Raw genomic sequence first — 22,972 nt, forward strand, 5'->3', positions numbered from 1 at the left:
CGCCATCCAGCTGGGTTACTCGCTGGTATACTTCTCAGCTTTGCCCTAATGTGGTCTGCGGGGAAGGTTCTGCTTGAAAATACAGGAGGACTCTGTTCAAGACTGACCGACTGGGGTAATTATCCTCCCTCCACCCCCGTATGCTTTGAGTAAGTCTGGTGCCCTCTCCTCACCTTGTGGTAGAATTAGGCGTGCTCTCCGTCCAGCCTTCTTTGCAGGGGCGCGTTGTCTTTCATGGGCGAGTGCGGTACAGTTACTTCACTGACGCCAGGCCGTTTGATATTGTTCAGGTAGGTCTTATTGCTGTTCTTTAGTTTTGTTGCTATCCTGCATGCCTTTCTTTGTTTAAAATGTCTCTTTTTTCTCTCTTAGGTATGCGTAGCTTCAGCACGGCGAACTGGCTTGGTTGAGCCCTGCTGGTAAATGATGGCGCATTAAGAGCGCTATGATGCGGTAAGTAAGCGCTATGTGCAGCGCTGCAAAGTCTTGCCTTTGCTAACCTGCGTTTTCCTTCCTTGTAGGTTGCGGTGTTCTTCAGCATGAGTGGAATGTCCGGAGTGGTGCCAGCCGAGAGGCGACCAGCCAGATAAGCCTTTTGAGCAGTTCGTAATTTGTAAATGTCTCTACAGCTTTCTTTAATGTTGCCTCTATCTTCCTCTTTCAGGTTGTTCTGTCCGGGAGGCGTGCAGATTCGAGGAAGCTGTTCTCAGTAGCTGCGAGTGTTCTAAGATGAAGACTGCAGGTAAGATGCTGCTGCCAATGATGTTCCTTTTGTCTCCTTGCAAGTTCTGCTTCTTCGAGGTTCGAGGGAATAGCTGGACACGGTGAGCGTCACGTTGCAAGCTGCAAAGTAACACGAAGCATGTTCTGCAGTCAGGGTGTGGTTTATATAGCCCAGGTAAAGTAGTACCAGGGAAAGTAGTTCCAGGCCTGCCACATCCAAAACACTAGACCGCATAGCTTGGTTCTTAGGAACCAAGCTATGTGGATGCCTCCATGTTGGCTGACGATACAAAAAAGCACATTGTTGTTCATGGTGTATGAGCCTGGCGCCATAGGCACCAGGACTGGCGCCATGAGGGCTTTTGAAGAGGATGCCAGGCTCTAGAGGCCCGAGTCCTGACTCCACCTGGCCAATGGGTTTGCCAGAGGGGGTTTTGGGCGAGGGTCGTGACAACGTATTCCTCATTGCCCTACCCAACCTACCCCGCTGTACAATTTACGTGAGTTACACTTTCCGTTTGCGAAGAGCTTACAGTCTGAGGGACGCCTGGAAGGCTCCTTGAATTATAATGTAAAAACAGAACTAAAACCAATGGACGCGGCACAAGCTATTTGTACTACTGGTGACGTCGACACGCCATGGCGGCCCTCTAGGGACATCGACGCTACGACCTCGTGCACAGTGCCCTTTGCCGAAAATGTTTTCCCAAAGCAGGCAAGATACGACTATCATAGATGAGGAATACATGGGAGGAACATTCAGTTGACAGAATGTTAACTTGTTCTTCTAGACCCGCAGGGGAGAAAAGAGCCTTTCTACAAATTGTATTACATGTTCAATGTATGTAATGGTATGCCATATATTAGACTGAACATTTAAGGAACAAAAAAGCAATTGTTTATTGTTTGGTATGCCTAACAATTGATTATTGTTTGGTATTTCCCTAGGGAAAGTGGGGTAAAGCCAGCGACCACTACTAGTCTGCAAGGCACAAGCTTCAGCAACCAGGAGGATTGAAGGTACCATTTCAATTCATTTTACCTGCTTCCAGAATCCCTAGCTGAAAAAGGATAGGTCCTGGCAGTGGCCAGCCACCTCATTTGTGATGGGGAGGTCAGGAAAGGTCCCAATGTGAAAAGGGGCTTCACGTTGTGCGCGCCATTTTGGTGACTGGGGGAGAGGCGAAGTTGGTGCGATGTTGCAAGTTTATATGTATCCAGCGTAGTTACTGAGAATGGGATATGTATTACTTTAAGTGTTACTTTATGTTTAAGTTGATACATTCAAGATTTGCATGCGCACAGCAAGATAAATCTCAAAATCACTGATGAACTATATATACAATCTGGGTATGATGCGCCACGAAGCGCCTAGAAGCTGGGCAATGAGGAGCTTCATAATTGCGCAAAGGAGATTTGTCATGAAGGAACCACTGTGAAGAGGACGTAGTAGTTTTAAAACATGCATACACTGACATGCATACATGGGGGTCAAGGGATATATGTTGAGGACAGTTTGGTGTACATAGGGAAAGTACAAATCAGTAATCTTTGTGTTTTATATAGTTTGGACAGACCCCGTAGCCAGGGCTCTGTGAAGTGTACCCTGTGTGACTGGGAAAACAGTTTTTGCAGGGTTTGGAGGGTGAAGGAAAGGTAATGAGTAGCTGCAACATTAAGCAGATGGTCAGCCAATAGGCCGGCCGAGGACTTTTATGACTGGCAGTATCGCAGAAAGAAGATGACATTTATAAGTGTATGGGAACACGTAGCTTATTGTTTAAGGGGATCCAGTCATCTGTTCATGACGAAGTAATAAACCTGGGTGAAGAGATACCTGGGGCAGGATTGACTGATGCTTTATGGGTTTCGATTGCTTTCTCGGGATGTGACCGGAAGCCATGCGCGTTGAATTGCTAGTAGTTTAGATTATAGAGAAACAAGGATGCCAGTAAGTCAAGGTCGCAAGTTCAAAGGGAACCTTTTTATTCTTCGCCTACCCCTACGGTCTGGCTGGAGTGCTTTTGCAAACCATGTGCAATTACATCTGGGGTTAGGAGGTCTCAGGCCAGCTGGGACTTGTAATGAATTATATTTGCATATGAATGTTTAACTATGTGATGATGTCGGTTTATAGTGATTTTTTCGAATGAAATTTTTTTCGAATGCCATTATGTCGAAAATATTGCGCCTAAAAAAATATTTCGAATGTTTCTTTTATTTTTTTAAATGGGGGGGGGGGGTACCCCCAACCCGTTTTTTTTAACCCTTTTTTTTTACTTACGAAACAAACAAAATTACTATAAACTAAAAAAAAGACATTCGAAAAAAAAAAACATTCAGCAAAATGTTTTGGACATAATTGTATTTCGACATTTTGTTTTCGAAAACATGACCGGATACCGATGATGTAATGACCTACCACAGGCAATTCCAGGCAAAGGATCTGATGATGGTAGTTAATCAATGTGACCAATGATAACATGGGAATTGGAGAAGATTGGATTTCTTTTGTATAGGTTTGACCAATCATGTGTGGGGGGATGATTCAGGGAGACTTGAGTTAGACTCTACAGCGTCATCTAGTCCCTCTCGGCCAATTGCACAATAAACTTGCTTTACGTATAGGGGAGTTTGCTAGGTCTGGAAAAGACCCGGGGCTAAGCTGATGTCGGAACTGTTAGGACTGGGGGCTAGCTAGTCTTTTGGCTGTAGCTCCTGAGATTCTGTCCGGGGCTACAACTAAAAGATCAGAGGCTATAGCCCCCTTAGGCCCCCCCCTAGCAACGCCCCGGTTTACGTACTAACGTGCACTAGCTTCTTATTTGGTGGGCCTGCTTTGGGTTAAGGTGATTCACATTTGCTATAACTATCAATCACAAAACATTGTTGTGAACAGTGTACAATGTGCCTTGGAGAGAAAGACTGTGATAAGACTATTTAGATAAATAGAAGTGGAGTGGCCTACATAGGTTACAGAAGCACGTTGGACAAACAATTTGTTTGGACAAGAGGGAACTCCTTGTTCTTCTCGTGTTATGAACAATATCTGCTTTTTAACCAAAAACATTTGCTATTTCAAAACATCTGTTTCCATTTATAATATCTTCGAATACCACTCCCATTCCATTTTGCTCTGCCCCCTTAGGGCCTCTCTTCTATCCTCACCTTCGGTCCTCAAGATTTCCTCATTTGTTAAACGTAACAAACCACACGTTCCATCTTCTTCAGCATGTGGGTCCTGGTACTGAAAAACCAGGAATCCATGGTGTCTCAAATACAACATTTTAAAAGAGGACTGTTTGATCATGACATTTTGATCATGGTCATGGTCATTAATTTGTTCCCCTCTTTCTTATAATTCCCTCTCCTCCCTACAGAACACCCCCTTCCCTGCCACCATCTCCCACTTCCACAACACAACCAAAAAGCCCACTTTTAAAATGTTGTAGGTGAAACAAATGCAGACAAAAAAACCAGTGGGATCCACAGGTACGGAATAAGGTTTCTTGGAAAAGCTGCCAAAACCAACAAAATCTAATAAGTAATATGTGACATATCCCTCTTCAAAGTAGATTCTCTGTGCCAGCCCTCCACCCCCATCCCAGTTTCCCCAAATAGGACCACAATGCAGCAGGAAAACACAACACAAATTGATTTTTTTCTGTTCATTTTTTTGCACAATCCACAAAGCTGTACATTGCTCCAAACCCCAGGAAGGAAAATGTCACCCAATCACACGCACACATACACGGACATACACACACACACACACACGCACCCCTGAGCTCCTCATGGCCTGCACTGCGTAAGAGGGGTCGGAATACTGTGTTAACATGAAGGGGAGGGCAGTACAGTATAGTACCCACTTTTGCACCTCCTTCCCCGACCACCTCTAAACTACCATTTTTACCAGGACCAGACCACTTCACTCTTGGGAATACTTCATCTCGGGGTTCGTTTTTTAGATCTTTGTTTCATAATTTTTTTTGTTTTTCTACAAAGTTGGATCTTTGGGTGTGCACTGCCAAAAAGATATACAAAAAAATAATCTTACAAATAAAATTAAAAAAAAATAATAATCAAACTAAACCATGCGAATTTTCCACTTCACAAATCCCCCCAGAGCTGATGTACAAGAACAATCTACAATGATCAGATTATAATAAAACGCTTTGTACAATAAATACTTAAGAGAACCTTTTCTTGCCATTCTGTAAATACACATTGTTCCTCAGTGCATACCAAAAGGAGGTCGGACCACACAACTAGTTCTCTTGGGGAAAGGAGAAAAACGTGGAGAGGCTTTTTTCTTTTTAACATTTTTAAAAACTATTTACAGTTGCTGGTTTTGTGCGGGATGAGGGAGTCTTTCACTAGCTTCGGAACCGTGAGACTGAGCTGTTGACGTCATTGCCACCACCACCGCTGAAAGGGCTTCAGCGACTCAAAGGGAAAAGGAGGTTGTGAGCCAGGAGGCACAGAAGACTTGTGTGGCAGCGTGCGTGTGGTGAGCAGTGGCTGAGCGCCACCTGGATTGCGGGAATACAAGTTCTGCTTTCCTTTGATACCATGTTGCAAGAGACGTTCTTGTGGTGTTTTCACAGGGTTAGACGGAGGCGAAAATCATGATTAAAGCTGTGGAAAAAGGACATGGGGAAAACAGATTTCAGCAGTGCATAGAATATAAAGTTTGAATACTAAATATGACAGACATTTCCTTTCTTAACAACTTCCCCAACAATCACATATTGTCCAAGTTTCCTATTTGCAAGAGCTGCACACCTCCTCAAGCAGTGTACTTTTTACAGCAGTTAAAATGTACACAAATCATTGCGATGGTCACAGAAGCTGCGCATCTCCCCAATTAATGGGGTGTTATGTTGATCCCCTACTGATTTCAAATCCACATATCAGAAAGAAGGAAGGGCCAGAAGGTCCCTTGACAACTTCAGAGGCTATAAGACATGTGCCAAATCAGGGGACAGGCAATTGGTGGGGGCAATGTGCTCCTTAACTTCAGCTACTTCTGGAAACAAATTTGGAAAATGTTCTGCCACAGAAAAGGTTAAAGTAAGGGGATGACTGACTGACTAGAAGAACAGAAGTAACAATGGGGACATGAAACATGGTTACATCAACAAAATGTATTCTATAGGAACATACCTATGGAAAGCCGCAGATGCAGCCCTAGCTTTAATTAGATTAGAGTGGGAGGAAGCCATTGCTAAGAGCAAACTTATGTAATGCAGGACAATTTACAATAAGCAATATCGGTTGGCTATAAAGCATTGCTCCCAGGACTAGTGCAAACATAACAGTTTAAAAGAAAAACAAACAAGCATAACACTCTTGTAAGTGCTGAGCACAGAAAATAGGTTCTGCCAAACCTCCAGAGTAGTGAGGGTTCACTCTCTGCCCTTATACGATTGGCAGGAAAAACAGAGGAAAATCTCATAACATGAAAGACGTTACTTGGTAGTAATGGTATTTATGTAATACTATTGTTGTAAAGGTGTTATGTTAAATGTTTGCAATTTGATGGAAAGTGTCTTCGGGCATCATGTGCAGGCAAAGTAATTAGTATGCGTGTAGTGCATTGCAGTGTAGAAGGCTGAAGGCGTTAGAGGGGACTTTAGTGAAGGGCCGAGTGGCCGATTTGGAGTGTCTGTTAGGTGTGTTGGTGGCAAATTGCTGGGATGGTGCATGTTAAAAAGCCAGGTCTTCAAGGTTTATCTGAAAGACAAGTGATCCTCAATTGTGTGAATGCCCTTTGGGAGGGAGATTGCCGAGATGGTGCTATGGCTAGCTCACTGTGTTAGGACGCCTCCATCAGACTACATTTTGCTGAAAGTGAATCCTCCCACGTACCATTAGTCAAAATGGCGGTAATTCTGTTCCTTCCCAAATAAAGTGGCACTAAGAGAATAACCACCACATTTTTACTGTGCTGCCATACTCGTAACGGGGCCCATAAGGCCTTACACTTTGTTAAGCAATGTAGTGCCCAGCTGACCTGGTAGCTCCAGGACTTCTGGCTCCTCGGCTTACTCATGATTTTGTTTGTTTCTCAAAACTCTTAAGCACCTCTAGGCACGTCAAACTGCATTGCTGTCCAAGATCTACTCCCTACCGTGGCCACATCAGTATATGTGGATTCCTTATAGCTGGGTCTAGCTAATTTCCTCTGCTGCGTAGAACTGCTGCTTTCAAACGAAACTAATGGACCTTTTAAAGTGTATACCTTCTTGCCACCTGTGTTTTATGGTCTGGTAATGGCTAGTTGCCATTTGATATTGTTGGCGTTTTCTTTTCTCAAGTTATTTCAATCTTTATTTGTCACATCTTATGTAAGCCTTGTCTGAATGGCATAGAGGGTAAAGCAGGCTGAGTTCAAGTTTACATGTGCAAAGGCATGTTTGTCTCAAAATATCTAAACTGTTTATTATTGGCTTCAACATGCTGCACAACACACCCAGTTTGTAAATGTGTGCATACGTGACTAGTTTGAAAAAGCACTACTAGGTTCAAACTGCATTTATTGGCACCGACCTGGGTTCTACAAATTGACAGTCCTTTGCATTACTACATTCACAAAGCAAATCAAGCCACAAAAAAGGTTTGTTTTAATATTACACAAAGTGTTTGGAAATAGAAAGAATTCAGCTGCACCATGATACATTATGAAGTTAAAATCATTATAAAGATGCATGTGCAGTGTCATTTGCAGAAATTAAACAGCTCACAATGTCAATCATCTAGTTAATGATATCATGTTCTACATTAAGCCTATAAAACAGGAAACAGGTTTGCTATAGCTGGTTAAGAGAGGGGACCATTTTGTTGATTACATAAATATCCAAACTAATAGAAAATATGCAGCTGGGTGGCTATTTGACACAACCATTTAATTGATACTTGTGAAAACCCAAAAGGTGTCTCGACCGCTAGTCCTCGGGGACTTGTCACCCAGGTGGCCAGGACACGGCCATCACTTTTGGATCCAGTTCCTGGGGATGGACCAATGCGCGAGGATCAACTGGTTGAGGGGTCTTCGGGGAGTGGGGCAGCCGATGGTGAGACGTGGTGTTCCCCCCTTTTTTGTTCATCTAACCTCCCCTATTTTTTAGGATTCTCCGAGGTCCCAACTGCCCCTATTAGGAAGTGGGTGACAGAGGGTGACAGCGTAACACAAACACTCAACGTACTAACATTTCCTGCTAATGGGGTCAGGCAAAGTCAGGCACTTGACTTCAAGTGCATACACCCGATACCCATTAGTACTCCTCACACACATAAAAGGCAGAACCCAGAGACACAAAACCCCAAGTATTCCCTACTGGAGGTCTTTGCTTCCAACAGGCCATGGAATGACACATGGGGAAGGCCAGATCCCACATTCGAAGGCTGCATTGTGTTCACCCTCCTGGGTGAATGGCAGAATTGGGGAGGCGATGCCAAGCCTGTGGTACTAACCATGACTCGTGAATTGGAAATCGTAAAACCAAGAAAGAAACGCACACAGCCGTTGAGTTGCCAAGCGAGACCGGTGTGTGTTAAAGAGTTTGAAGTAGCAACATTATATCGGATGTGAAGGCTGCAAACGTGTGGATGAGATGCGAAGAAAGGCAGACCTGTGCATGAACTTTGAAGTAAGGACAGCTGTGAAATCAGCAATACTGAGTAACGTAGTGGTCCGGCGAAAGGAAGCAGCCCACTCGAAAGTCTCCATTATTTGTGACGATAAAGTGAATAAACTGCAAAAGCGAAGTAAGCAAAATTAACTCTTAAAGAAGGGGAGAGTGAAAGTTCAATCTTGAACTTTGAGTCGAAGTGGTCCTGCAGAGTTCAATAAGGAAAACCACGTACATTTGAAAGTCTTTGAAATCCGAAAGCAGTCTGAGCCCGACTGAGGGAGACCCATGTGAACTTTGTTATGAAGAGGTCTGAGCCCGACAGAGGGGGCCCTACGTGAACGTTTTGTTGGCACATTAATTGGAAGTTTGGAAGGAGAGATTTTAATGTGGAAGGCCACGCGGGCCTCGATCCACATTTTGGAACTGTTTATTCTGTTGAAAACCCAAGCCAGAGTTTATCATCCCGTCTAACATGGGGAGCAGAGCCGACTCAGCCACATTTATTCTTTTGAACACTGATTTTTTCCCTTTACATACATTCTCCTTTATACACTTTTTGTACAAGAGATAGGGAAGGCATTAGGTTTTGTTAGCATAGGCCATTTTGATTTGACAGACTCCACTAGGACTGTTTTGTTTATCGTTTGATGGTCGAGACTACTCACATATTAGGTATAGGGCAAAGTAGGAGTTTTTGCAACCCTAGAAACTTCAATAAAGGTTTTAACAAATTGTACCTATTGTGTCAGTGTTATACTTGTGATACCATGCCTCCCCTACATACCCATCACTTCCATGTTAAGCTTATGAAATAAGCTGACTGGCTAAGTTTAGCAGTGAGAAGAGGCCTAGATTCATCATCAGCAGATTCCATGCGGGCGGCAGAGCTGAATAGACCATCTGGCTTGGTTAAGAAACAGCATCAGCTAATCTATTTACCAGAACAGTGTAAATTTGCTTTCTGTACTTAAACAATTGGCACTTTGCCAATTTTTCCAAATTGTACATTTTATACTTATATTTTGGGGGCTGAATTACGCCCTGCTTTACCAATTTTTACATGTAGCATTTTTGAAAAATCTTTAAATTTCCTGACCTTTGAAGATCAAGAATGGCCTTGATTTGTCTTTATTAGGCTGTCTCCTAATGGTTCTATGTTGTTTTACTGTGGTAAATGACATTGATGGCTGGTCGATGTCATTTTAAGGACCCCTACTAAGCCTTTCCCAAGGATATTAGGACTGGTGTTATTTACTAGTATAACACCTGGCCTAGCATATTTTGGGAAAGTGCTGGTTAGCGGGTCAGGGAACCTAGGGTAACTTATATTCACCACTGTTGATAAAATGTACAAGTATATGCTACTAACTGTCCTCTGGTGTGTGGAGAAACACTGATACATGGTATGAGGCAAATCTGGTTAAAGTGCATTTCAAAACCACTGCTTATCCTTGCAGTTCCCATAGCAGGGAGACCATATATGCACTAGTGGATGGCCGGGAGAAATCCAGCGGGTGGATTTTAACAATTTTACCTTTATTCTTAATCAATAGCTTTAAACTGTTTTCAGGTAATGGTCTTTGAAGCCTTTTGTTAGAGGTGTTTAGCCCTTTACATTTAATGGTTTTACACCGGCTCGAATAATGCCACCTGGCTACAGACTCACCAATCCTAACCACACTTCTCTGCGTAAACCTTTAGTTTTACTGTGGCAGATTTAAGATTGCTATACACATTGCTAAACTGCTGTAGGCTTTGGATTCCTAGAAGTGAATAGTAGGAGAGTATGATGCTGGGACTATATTTAACTAAATAATTGTTAATATTGGGAACTGCTTATTAACTGAATATACACTTTTTATGCTCAAATATGATCTTGTCAACAGAACAAATATACATACATTTTTAATAAGAATGAGAACTAGCTTTTTATGTCTTTCTACTTAAGAGTATAACAAGGCACCATACTGTGCATATAGTGTAAATGCTCTTTTTAGTGAAAAATCTATGCATAATCCGATGTTAATCATTTATAAATGAATTCCAAGATGATTTGGTGGTAATGGGCTTGTGACAATTATGCTGTCCAATAGTAAACCTGCCAGGGGCTCTGAGGTAATAGTTGTCGTGTACTAAGAACACATATCCAACTCTATCAAGAGCCTTGCATCAGGTGTAGCACTATTCTCTGCCGCAAAACCTGCCCAGCTCCAGGTGGGGCATTTTAAGCTTGTTTGGGGTAGAGGTTAAGCTCTAACAAGCGGAGTAGGATTAAAATCATGACACATTCAAATCAAGAACTGTATTACAATTGCATGAAGTACAGTTCAATGTTAAGTTTGAGTAGGCTGGAGCAGAAATGGCTACCAGGCGACCCAGGTAGCCAAACGATTATACAGAGCACAACAAAAAACACAAACAAAATTTACTGAATTCACACATTACCTCTGAAAAATATCCTCCCCACCCCCAAATAAAACCCCAGACATTTCTCTTAGGATAGGCCATGTGGAGATAAACCTTTATCAGGCATGTTTTCATGCTGCCAATGTTTCATGCCCTTGTATTGGTTAGTCATGATTTAAACGTAATTGTCTTTTCTAATTGGCCTAACCACATCCTTGCTAAATAGATCTCACAAGAAGCTCCCTATCAAGAGTCTGAGGTTAGAAAATCCTTGGCATCTTTGGATCAGGCGGAGGTCCAGTCCCCCACTCACAGCTAAGCATTATGTTCTTCTCTTTTTTGCATCCCTAGTCTGTTTGCCAAACACCCTTTGCCTCTATGCTGGCCCTTCTGTCCCATATGTGATCCCATGGTCAAGGCCAGCACACCCTTCCACCTTCGACAGCATCACTCCTTTTCCATAAGTAAACGTCTGCAAAGGTTCCCTCTAAGAATAGAGAACTCCAGAGTTTGGCTGCGCTGGTATTTCGCGGTTGTACACCTTCATGTCAATTTTCTGGGTGGTACATTCCTGAAGGTCTCTGCATGCATTTAAAACCATGTAGGGTAAGATAAGGCTGGCTATTCAGCATATTCAGATAGGCTTTGAATTCAAGAAACAGTGGGCTGTGTTTCCTCTTCAAGGCATAGAATACCTGTATACAATTGCGGTGCAGGATCCTTGCAATAGTAGCCTCAATTACTCAGATATTACTCATTTTAAGGGGTTGCCTACTTTAACCAGACAAAGGAGCATGACTGGGAGGAGTCTCAGCGACTCCCACCCTGGACCCTGTCTAGGGTAGCTTGCGCCTCTAGCCAAAAGGCCCTTGCAGTCCACCTTTCCTGGGTCGCAGAGTCCACTCCATGCACTGGGACAGGGTCTGAATCCTGACCTTATCACAAGCGTCCACCTTGGGATCCCTGCTTTGCTTATGTGGTTTCCTTTTACCATCCCGTATGCCACAAAGAAATGGTTTGCCTTTCAGATGGGTTTGTTCCATCCAGGTAAAACATGACAGTGCTGCATAACCCAAATATTTGATGTACAGGATCAACTGTAGATATTATGACTTTTCAAGGGAATTCATTCATTCTCCCAGAGGACCCACCCCCACACCCCCATGTTAGGATAGGGATATTTCGCCCCAGCACCTGTTCCCATTGACTCATGTACTTCCATGCAGCTCTGGGGGTAGTATCATCTAAGATTCTGTATAGGTCGGATATCAAACCCTTTGAGCGATCATGTGTGAGAAGGAACTTCTCGAATGGGTAACCTGCCTGGTGGCCGCCTCCCTGACTGCCAGGCTCAAAAGCCAATGCCTTAACTGCGCATATCGCAGTCTCTCCCCTTCCTCCACACCAAACACTTGCTTATAGTCTACGAATGAGCATATGGTCTGGCCCTGGAACATTTCCCAGATTACCCTGCAACCCCCCTCCCACCATTGCCCAAATGCCCCTGTAGAGTCTCCATTGTTAAAGATGGGGGTAAAGGGGGAAGGGAACGTTGTGATTGCGTTTCACCCAACCAGTCTGCCCTAGACATCCGCTACTAGTTTGGTAATGGTGCTCCTATACAAATGTTGCAGCCTATGTTTGTTTCGGCAGCCATAATACCTCCCTTAAATTGTGCTGCGTCACTGCCCATCGAGACCCATTGCTTGTCCCACAACCCCAAGAACTACTCCCTCAGCAACCCAAGTTGCGTTGCTTCATAATTTTGTTGGAGATTGGGAAGTGCCATCCCCCACTCCCTCCTTGGGGCCATCAAAATCTGCCTGTTGATTGTTGCACTCTTCCCTTCCCAGACAAACTAATTTACCATTTTCCTCAGGTCCCGGAACAAAACTGCCAGTACTGCCACCGGAATTGCCTGAAATAGGTCAAGGAGGTGGGGGAAGTATTACCATTTTCACCGTCACTATTCTCCCCACCCATGATATCTTAAGGCTCCTCAACCTCTGAAGATCCTTCTCTATGGCCTTTACTATGGGCGGATAGTTGACTGTGTGCCATCCCACCAGGTTTGGGGTAATCTTCATCCACAGATATTTAATCCCCCCTTGCCTTTGTGCAAAGGGTGTTGCTTCCTTCAACCCCTCTATCCCCTCTTTCCCCACTGTGAGATTCATCAATTCTGATTTTCTGAAATTGATACGCAAGACTGAAACCTTCCCAAACTCCACTAGCAATTCCATATATGCTTGTATAGAGCTCCTACGCCTGGTTAATGCTAAGAGCATGTCATCGCAAAGGCCGCAACTTTATTTTGGGTGCCCGCAAAGGGGAGTAGGGGCTCCAGGTATATTGCGGAGAGGAGAGGGGAGAGTGGACATTCCTGTTTTGCCCCCCTTCCCGGACAGACGGGGCACGAAATTGAGCCATTCACCGACAGGCGTGTTACCGGAGCATGGTAGTTAGTCTTGACCATTCTCAGAAAGTCCCATCCCAAGCCCGTCTTGTCCATAACCCAGAACAAGAACATCCACTCCACACAGCCAAATGCATTTTCCGTATCCAGTGTCAGGAGGACTGCAGGAGTGCCCGTTTTCTGGGATTTCTTCATCAGGTGGCCCGCCCTCCTGATAGTATTGGCTGTTTGCTTACCCAAAACAAATCCCGATTGGTCCTGGTGGATCAGGGAAGGTAGGCACTCCTCTAACCTGTTCTCCAACATTTTAGTATAGATTTTTGCATCCACGTTAATGAGCGCTATAGGCCTTTAGGAGGTACACTCTGCCGCGTCTTTGTTTGATTTTAGAATAAGGAATACGTTTGCCTCTTACATGGAGTGGGTGATGCACCCCTTTGTCTTTGTGTTAAATAGGCGCGCCATGTATGGTGCCAGTGCCACGATAATATTTTATAAAAGGATGCTGTGTACCCATCCGGGATCGGTGCCTTTTTTGTAGGTAGCTTTGTGATCGCCCTTCTCACTTCCTCTTCTGTGATTTCCTGTCCCGGTATATCCGTGGTTTCACTCCCTTCTCCAGGAAGTTCATCTGATTTTGCGTCGGGGGGTCCTGCAAGGAATAGAGATTTTCGTAGTACCCCGCCAAACATTATTGGATGTCTTCCTTGCGTGTAAGGCGCGCCCCCTTCTCATCCCTTATAGCTTGGATTGTATTCCGTTCCCGTGCCCCCCCTCAGTAGTCTTGCTAGTAACTTTCGCGTAGTAGCTCTGCGTCACAAAAAGGAGTGCCCCCTCTGCCTTTTTTCATTCTTAGAACCCCTAGCTGCTCTACTGCCCTTCTGTAGGCTTTAAGGGTATGCCTCATGGGGGTTTCCCCACCCTTTTCCTGGCCTCCTCCACTTCATCTTCTAGCTGGACCTCTAATGCCTTCATCTGCCTCTCTCTTTGCGCTCTATCAGCTATGAGCTCCCCCCTCATGGTAGCTTTGAACGTGTCCCACCTATTGCTCTCTCCTGTGTCTGTGCTATAATTGAGTTCAAAGAACCCCTTAATCTTTCCCTCCAGTTCTTCTCTGATCACCAGGTCCCTCAGCAGGTCCGCCAGCAATCTCCATCTCCACACCCCCAGTGCCCTTCGCCGTAGGTTCAATCTCATGGACACAATCATATGATCTGCTATCCCGAGAGGGCCCACCTCCACTTCTTGGACCCTCCCCAGTAGTGTGTAGTCTATCCTCGATTGCATCCCGTGTACTGCCGATAAGAACGTGTATCCTGTTCCTCCACCTTCAGGCCTGTCCATACATCCCTCAAACCTGCTAGGTCCATCCTTTCTTGTAATTCGGCTGATGCCACTACTCCACCTCCCATCCTTCCTCTACCAGATCTAGCTCTTGCTCTATGCCATGCAATGTTGAAGTCACCCATCAAAATTATATAACCCTTCGCGAATGTTTCCAGTGTTCCTATAAAGTTTCTCAGGAAAGGTTCCTGTCCGACATTGGGGCCTTAGATGGACGTCACTGTATAGGAGAACCCAGCACATTCCACTCTTACCATTATATTTCATCCTCCCTTGTCCCTTTGTATCGCTGCCACCCTGAATTCCAATATATTCTTGAGGGCCACCGCGACCCTCCCTGTTTTAGTCTGGCCTGATGCGAAAAATCTCTGCAAATGGCCTTAGTAGCAGTGGCAATGTGGGAGACAGTTTGTTCTCACAACATAGTTCTATAAGCCATGCTCCTGCTGCGAAAGAGCAATGAGGATGTGGATTCATTTAGCAGGAGAACATACAACAACCGTGAATGGAAGCTGCACCCTTAGATTGTGGAGGAGCTTTTTCTGAGCGAAGACACCTTTCGGTTGATCTTTTTGTGATTCACAAGAATATGAGGAGACCTTTCTATGCCTTCCATCAGGGCTTGGGTTTGAATTCACTGGAGAACGCCTATGACGATTTATTAGCGGGGGAAACTGTTATGCTTTTCCCCCTTTTCCATTCATTCACAGTCATCGGGGAGGGGCAGGACCGCAGCCAAGCCTCAATGACCGAGGTGGCCTGTTTCTGCCATTGGGGCATGGCTACACAGGTGAATCCATTGTCCTTTGGACTGAATTCTGTCCTGCCTAGTTTCACATTTAGAATCACAGTGGGACAGTTTGTAGAACTGTTACATGTACCTATTGTCCATAGCAGCTTACACAAACTCTGAGGACCACATCATTTCTTTGTCAAAAGCTCTAGTTAAGAGGCATTTTAAGGTCTTCTTCAGGTGATCCCATTGGTGGAGGTCCCTCACCCGGCATGGACCTCGGTTGCAGCACTGGCGGCCTTGGCTCAGAAGCCCTCAAGTCTTTGGCATCAGCCGACATTAGTCCTCTCTTGTGAGAAACAATGATTCTAGTGGCACTTATCTCAGCCAACTGAGAGGGGGACCTTGATGCACCACAGAGGCATACATTCTTTTACAAGGACAAAGTCGTCCTCAGGACACATCTGGTCTTCATTCCTGAGATTGCACCTGAATTTAACTTGAATCAGGAGATCTTGCTACTGATCTTCATTCCTAACCCCTCCTCGGAGGCGGAAAGGGCCCTCCACAGTCTGGATGCAAAGAGCTTCCATTCTTCAGAGCACCGGTTTGTTTCCTATGGTGGTACTTCATGTGGACAGTTAACGTCCAAGGACACTACTACTTGTTGGGTAGTCTCCTGAATTTCATAGAGCTACAAGTATCAGAACCTCTCACCACTCAAGGACTTGCATGCAGCGAGAAACAAGGCTGCCTTCCAGAGGCATGTCCCGTAGGACATCATTGCCAAGGAAGCAACTGGGCCCCACTCTCTGCGTTCTGTAAACATTATTGAATGGATGGGTGCTCTTGGGCTGATATCTGGCTTAGTCAGGCAGCGCTTCAGAACTTGTTTGGCTAGATCATGTTCGGTCCTTCTCGTGCCCATGTTTTTTCTACCTGGTAGTCTCCCAATAGTATCTAGAAAGTGAAAGGGAATTTAGGAGTACGTAAAGGTTACTCACCCTAGTGGCTGCTGTACTCCTAGTACATAATCCCATTTCCTACATATGCCCTACCACCTTCCCTGGTAAATCAGACAAAGGACGGCATGGCGGTCCCTGGGCTCCTTCCCAGGTTTTAGTATTAGTGTTGTGAACGATTTGCCCATTGTGCGGGTAATCAAGCCAGTAACAGGGAAAAAAGTATAGTCTGACCAGGTGAGGAATCAGCTGGATTTGATAGGTTCTGTACAATAGCGCTGTGAAGCTAAGAGGGACCGGCGTTTTAGCTTTTAGCATTTTAATAGTCGCTTGTACTTCGGATGATGCTATTGGGGCTTCCAACTCTAGTTTAATTGTATCCAGTACCTTTGGGATGTTTGATGTTTCTATATATCACTTTTGCTCGTCCAGGTGCAACTACTTCTCTGCCATGAGGGATGTGAAATATTTACAGACAATGTCAATCTTACCCTCTTCCTCATGTACATATCTCCCTACATCATCCGGGGTTCGAAATGGAGGGGAGCTGGGGGCTATTTAGCTCCTGCTTGTAGCCTAGAAGAGCCTGGTTACCTGGGCACCAACAGCTATCAGGAGCTATTTTTGGCTCTCAAGTCCAACGATTGCCGAACAAACACCTATGTGAATTTAACCCATGGGACAATCTATAAATAAACATTCGGACAAAGGTATACAGCATAAGGGGGTCATAAATAATGTACAAAAGTCTATGTTTCCATCTTACACAGAATTTAAATTTGTGGAACGCTATGCTCTAGCTCATCGTTCTCCAACGGTAGCTCCTGGTTGTTGGTTAAGGCTGGATACCCCTAAACTGCATTTAGCTCCGGGTTATCCAATCTTTTTTTTTTTTTTTAAATTTTGTTTCTTTAGGAGAAACCCTAAGAAGCTTTATCAAAATGCTTGGATTCCCTTGGTGCCAAGCCCTTCATGCTGTTAAGTATCCGAAAGTTCCTGGTTGATGATGAGTCATCTATGGAGATAGCAAGATTGCCGACCTATGTATGTCTCCGGGTGTGTCCATAGGTCGGTTTTCTTCTTTAATTTGTCGAAAGACTGCCTATAATTGGTTCACCAGCGCTATTGTCCATCTTATAGTTTCTCCGGATATCAATCGATTCCATAGGTTGTTTTCATCTGTCATCCAGGGCTTTTTGATCAGCGGTAGTAGGTGCACCAATCTGTGTTTCTTAGTTTTTGGGCAGTTTATTATGAGATGTTTCAGGGTTCCCGTCACCTCCGTCGATTTGCACAGACGGCATCCTTTATTCTCGGAGAGACCTCTGATGAACAGAATTTCTTGGGTCTGAAGCAGATTTAGTCTAGCTTTCATAAAATGTATCCAATCTTAATTTCGAACCCGGTCATCCCTACACACTGAGATGCTGTTCTGATTTTTCTGCACCAATTTATACGCCAATACCCGGTTAGCTTTGTTTCCTCTAGCATAATAAAATTGCCTAGTTTTTAAGATCACTTAGGACATTCTCCCTGCCATATGAGCCTTTAGACTAGCCCTGGCCACTTTCAGGGCCCTCCGCACCCGCTGGGTCCCCCTGATCCTAAATGCATCTTCCTTAGATCAAAACTCCTGCTGTAGTTCTCCCTTAAGTCGCACCTGGATTTTCATGTAAGCCACTGTTTTACAAATAAATGAATGGCCTCCCACACGATAGATTGAGGTCCACGTGGGACATTTTCATGGAAATAAGTAGTGATTGTGGATTGTGTCTCCTGTCTCCTGCCGTATAACTAAGTCAGATAGTATTAGATTATTTCCTCTCCAGGCAGGCGGACGTGCCGTGGGCATCCAAGAAAGTCTGGGTGAGCAGAACAGAGGAATGGTCGGAGAGCACCTTGGTGCCAAAATGAGCTTCAGAAATACATGCTAATGGGGGCCCGAGGTCAGCAGTAAATCAATTCTAGAATGGCCCGGTGTACATGTGTGAAATGTGTGTGCATTCACTGGAGTCATCATTCAACACCCTTCGATGTATCAACCACTCCCAGGTCTTTCCGCAACGCGATGTATGCATTGGCATTCTAGATATCTGATCTTGAGGGTGGTAATGACTTATCGAAATCGGGGTTGGGGGCGAGGTGACATCTCCCTCTATGAACGTAACTAGGCGTGGAATTATTGAGGTTATAAAGGCATCTTGTTTCTCTTAGACACAGATAATTCAAAGTAATTTTATGCCCACGGAGATGCCCTTTTACACAGATATACCTTCAGTGGGGAAAAAAAGAAGTTCAGTAGTTGTAATAATAAAAACACCATTTGCTATCAAGATAACCACCCAGGCATGATGCTCCAACCCAAAAATGATCAGAGCAATGGTGCAACTTTGCATCAGCATGGACTCCCGGAGCCTCTATGTTCCTTTCTTCATGCCAAGGCCTCAGGGTCTACAGGTCTTTCTAGAATTGGTCCAGGCATTTCCATGCGCAGGACCACTCAACCTTACTCTCTCCTCCTCTCTGGAAAGAGAAATTCCTGAGAGAGGCAGAGGACAGCAGCCGCTCTCCAACTTTTTAGCGATTTTATAAGCCGCTTTTATCTTCATTGCCGAAGCTTAATGCGGACGGAAACGCCCACCTGTAAGTGCCTAGACCGCAGCCACAGGCTTCAAAGGTTTCCCTTTTTCAAGGGCCTCCGCGTAGAGGTCCTGGAATAGCGTTATATTTGCATCGCGGAAGAGGACCTAGTTTTGATTTCTTGCTTGGAGCATGATTTGCTCCTTAATCATGAAGAAGTGCACCCTGGTGATGAAGTCTGGAGTTTGAGTGGTCCGTAGCCAGGCTCTCAGATGGGTGCGGTGGGTACAATCTAGTTCCATGGGGACATTATCGGGCAGCGTCAGGGTAGAATAGAAGGTCCTGGACAAATCCATGGAGTTGTCTGCAACATGAGCCGGTATCTCGTCAAGGCGGATAATATTTCACCTGGACCGGTTCTCTGAGTCCTCTTGGACAGATTCCACCTCGTCCAGGGGCCTTTCAGATTTGTCCATTCTCTTATCCATGGAGGAAAGCCTACATGTAAAATCAGCCATGCTGTTGTGAAACTTTCTTCATGTCGGCTAGTTGGCCCTGCAGGTTAGCTTTTGTCATTGGTTGCAGTATGAATCATGCCGGTGACTCCAGTCCTCTTGGGCATCTCCTGGAGTAACACAGTAATATTGGAGGTCTTTGTGCTTTTAGGGGGTTTCGGTCATCTTGTTTTGCTAAGGCCCACAGCTCTGGGTGCTTTGGGCCACAGAAGTAGCTCAGAGAGCAGGGCAGTGCTCGCAGTCATTCGCAAGGTAATGCAAGACAGCTAGGCGTAGGATAAGCAGCCAATCCTGAGCAAGATGTATGTGGTTGTGGTGGAATCCCTTATGGTGCATCCCTTAGGGTACTTGAGCACACCTGAGTGCTATAGCTTCTATACAAATGGATCCCAGAGGGTGCAGGACTCCTCCCTTTAACTACATCTGGCCACTTGGGGTCAAGGGAACCTGCGCTAGCTCACCTCTTCTATAGTTTACCGTGCGGCAGCTCACCAGGGCTCTGGACAAAGTCCTCCCATTCCCCACAGTGGAAAAGGCCCCCCCACCCCTCAACGGGAGCAGCCGTTTCTGGAAGGCGAGGCCCAGACCAGGGAGCGCCACTCCACAGTTCTCGCGTTCAGCCCACAGTGATTCTGCACCTTCATATGCGGGGATGCTCGTCCACCATGCTCTCCCAGTCTCGGGTAGCGAGAATGGGTCTCGCCAAGCAGTATAGAGTGCGGATGCCCGGGCAAGTTAGTCCCTCCCTATATTGCATGGCACAGAAGAAGAGAAACACCTTCCCCTGCCGACAAACGGAGCTGCTTCAGGCTCGACCAGCCGCTGTGCCAAGTGTACCAGTTCATGCACCCCTAATGGTTGAGCGGTTGCGCTGCTCTGGGACAGTTGCATTTGTCGAGGAAGTCCCTGCTGCCTTTGGAGGTTAATAGGGAGCTATATTGGCTGGTGGCTCGCCCAGCCCCGCCCTGGAATACTAAACTTTTACTGTATTCTTATGTGTTGCGGGGTAAGCTTCCACCCCGGATAAGATCTGTAATTCAATTATCCTTCTTAAGGACATGACATCTACTGAGGAAGTTACCTTAAAAGTAAGCTGTTTTAGTAAGGTTTTGTTTATTGGTTTGAGGGGTGTAAACATCAGGAATTAAATGCCAACAGCCCACCTGCTTATACATGGCTGGATAGAATCTCTTTATCCCAACACTAAAAGCACCCTTCCCAAATGTACTTTCAACCACACAATGTTTGGTTGTGATGAGGTGTAAAATGCCAGGGCTGATCCTTCACACTAATACATACAACAATATAACAACAATATAACACAGGGAATATTTGGCAGTCTTCAATCCAACATAATCGAATAAGAGTTCAAACGTATATGTTTGTGAAAGTACTCCTTGTAACCAGGGTTGGATTCCCTTCCCCTGGATAAATTCAGAATACCTTGGAGACGTTCTGTTAAAAAAAAAGTTCTGTTCAGCTGAACACAATAGAGCTTTTACTTCAAATGCGACCTTCCACTTGTTAAATTAAATGTCTCTTTCATAAACACTGGTTATACAAATCACAACAATGGGTGTCTTTCCAAATATTGGTAAAGCAAAATGCCTCTCAAAACAAATTCATAAACCAAAGCAATTATCAGCATACCACCTGTCTTCTTCAAATGGAATGCTTTTGTTAGGATAACACAGCAACTGCTTCTGTTAATGCCACACGTGTTTGTTAAAAATGAAAATACTTTTTTCAGGATAGCACAGCATCTACTTCTAGTAATCCCACACTTGTTCTTCAAATTAAGTTCTGTTAATACACTCTTTTCATTACGGCACTTTGCCACAAAACAACATCTTCTTTCCTGGTCCACTCACCTGCCAGGACTAACTACTATTGGTCCCTAACCTAGTTTACTCACCTGCCATGATGTAAACTCCTACAATTATGCTTTGTGGCAATATTTGTTCCAAGATCCCCCACACCTATATCCTTTGTGGGGAGGGTTGAACAATGTCTGCTTCTCTTTATAGTCTCTTGGTAATGAGGGTTACAAGTCTCCACTAGTTGCTATCCCAGATAAGGGGAGTTGTGCCCTTGTTGTCTTGGCAGTTCTCCTTTAGAACCTCTTGGCTGTTCGCAATGTGGGTTATATGTTTCCCCCAGTTAGTGTCACCAAAGAGGGAAGTTGCGCCTTTGTTGCCTTTCATCTGCTCCTTGACAGCCTTTTGGCTGTCAGAAATGCGGTTTACAGTTTTCCCCAATGGGCGTCCAATATAAGAGGAATTGCGCCCTTGTATTGCTTTATTTGTTCGGTATTCAAAAGTAGTGGTTTCTGCTTAATGTTCGATGTGGAGCTTCCAGGGTTACCTTTAGTTTTAGGTCAACTCACTGGTCTTCTTTGGCGTCTCCTTTTCCCTTGCAGGTGCTGCGGTGGACCGTCTATCTTCTTTCTGCTTTTCGGTCGGCACCCGCATAGCTCTAGCAGTCTGCACAGCTTCTTCCCGGAGCCCCGATAGCTTTGGTGGTCCTCCTGCACATTCAAGCACATTGAAGAGCTGCTAATCGGGTCAGAAGCACGTCTCCCTCTTGGCTGGGCTCTTCATCCCAATACTGCTTCCCACTGTACTTGCTTTGCCACGCGACAGGGCTTCACATCTCGCATAGCCATCAGCTGGCATTCTTCTGTGACCGATCCAGTATTCAGGTCTGCCTCTGCCTCAGCTACTCCTTCAGCGTCCTCCTCTCCTCCTCCTCCTTTTAGCTGCAACTCATTCCTGAGTTTAAATGTCCCACTCAGGTTTTATAACAACTCTATTGCACATTCTGGCTAGTGTCATTGTTGATCCTTACTAAATCTTGGTCCCTCTACTTCGTCCCAGTACGAAGGGCATTATGGATCCTGAAGTTCATAATGTTTTTAGGATGTTGATGTTCAATTATTTTGGATTGCTTTGTAAATTTAGCATTATTAGAGTTAGGCAAATTGTATACAAGGTTTGTGTTTTAACATTGGGTTTTTAACCTCTATTTAAAACATGATCATGACAATTTGAGGAAGTTGCATTTACTACTTGAACCACCAAAGTATGGACCTTATTCTGATTAGTACAACACCACCAAGCCATTGAATATTTGGGGATTTCATCCTAAGAAGATGAATACTGCTTTCCCAAAGGAGTTACCACTTCTCCTTGACATCCATCTCCTCCTATGTGATCCTCCATCATGATACCACCTCCAGGGTTAGGTGATGACTCTGCACAAAGTAATTAGAATATACATATAGCTGTGCCACACATCAGGTAGCTGGTAGGGTGAAGGGCAATGCAGAAAACACACACAGGGGGAACTTGGGTCAGGACACCTATATTAGTAAGTAAAATCAGCCCTCCAGATAAGGTGCAAAACAGGCCTTTTTATGCAAAGAAATCTTGTCAATACAGCTTTTTTAATTCTTCCTTGCATACCACTTACAGAGGCTATTTATGGCAGCACCCCCAAAAATCATGGAGCTCACTGGTGACAGCCTGGCCAGCAGCAGCTTGCAAATCAAATCCACTCTTTACTTCAGCAATCTGCACAGTTCTTTGAAAGAAGCAACTGGGATGAGTTCTGGTCTGTTTATGTTAATGATTCTATCAAGATAATACTTGCTGAGT

General features: G+C 44.8%; 1 protein-coding gene across 1 annotated transcript in view; it reads right to left on the reverse strand.

Moving 5' to 3' along the window:
- Window positions 1-4,376: 4,376 nt before the first annotated feature.
- Window positions 4,377-22,972, reverse strand: part of AHDC1 (AT-hook DNA binding motif containing 1) — an 815,872-nt gene continuing 797,276 nt past the window's right edge. The window contains exon 6 of the mRNA XM_069622906.1: window positions 4,377-5,361. The gene's annotated coding sequence lies outside the window, so the exon portion shown is untranslated. The remainder of the gene's footprint in view (window positions 5,362-22,972) is intronic.

The sequence above is a fragment of the Ambystoma mexicanum genome, chromosome 11, assembly GCF_040938575.1.
Source record: "Ambystoma mexicanum isolate Mex_15411 chromosome 11, UKY_AmexF1_1, whole genome shotgun sequence".
Taxonomy (NCBI): Eukaryota; Metazoa; Chordata; class Amphibia; order Caudata; family Ambystomatidae; genus Ambystoma; species Ambystoma mexicanum.